General features: G+C 42.1%; 1 long non-coding RNA gene across 1 annotated transcript; it reads left to right on the forward strand.

Annotated features, from left to right (window-relative positions):
• Nucleotides 1–6: 6 nt before the first annotated feature.
• On the forward strand, nt 7–311 carry LOC106725510. Its single transcript, XR_001361399.1, has 2 exons — nt 7–85; nt 230–311. It is a non-coding gene; the product is annotated as an uncharacterized LOC106725510 (long non-coding RNA).
• The last annotated feature ends 437 nt before the right edge of the window (nt 312–748 follow it).

Below are 748 nucleotides of genomic sequence, written 5' to 3' on the forward strand. Positions count from 1 at the left end.
CTTAAAGAAGAAGGGCAGGATCCTGATGAAATTGGCATCACATTGGAAGCCACGAACAGGAAGACAGCAAAGAGATGTGTTAAAGGTATCCACCTGTACTTCCTGCTGCTAGAGGTCCGAGTGTTTGGGAGCTCACTTACTTAGAGACCTGGTTTTTTAGCACTGTTTCTGCCCTCCCGGCCTGGAGGAGAATGTCTTCAGCTGTCATTGTTCTCCACCTCCTAATTAGGCCTGCTCTTCACCAGCTAACAAGTGACTCTCAGGGTGCTGGAGGAGGACACCAAGTAAAATTAAAATACAAGCTAAAAACATCTCAGTTCTTGCCATTGGTATTGAAAAAGAACTAGAGTAAGACACTCTAAAAGCTGTCCTGACTGGTTTGAGCACCTGCTTTGGCTTCCTTCCTGGTTTAAAAAAATAGGACTTTAGGAAAATGACAACAACCCAAGACCAAATAGAACTCAGCTTCTCTATGGTCCAAAATAGATTGTCAGAGTATTTGTATCCAGCCTATGTTTTTACTAGTGTGATTTTTTAAAAATTAAGATATAATTCAAATTCTATAGAATTCACCTAAAGTGTACAATGCAGTGCTTATTCACAAGACTGCAGTCATCACCAGTGTCTAATTCTAGGTGTTTTCATGACCTCCGTGCCCACTAGCAGTCACTCCCCATTTCCCAGCCCTCAGCCCTTGGCACTAATTGACTTTGTCTCTGTAGATTTGCCTGTTCTGGACATTTCATAT

The sequence above is a fragment of the Myotis brandtii genome, unplaced genomic scaffold (genome assembly GCF_000412655.1).
Source record: "Myotis brandtii unplaced genomic scaffold, ASM41265v1 C41633030, whole genome shotgun sequence".
In the NCBI taxonomy this organism is placed as follows: Eukaryota; Metazoa; Chordata; class Mammalia; order Chiroptera; family Vespertilionidae; genus Myotis; species Myotis brandtii.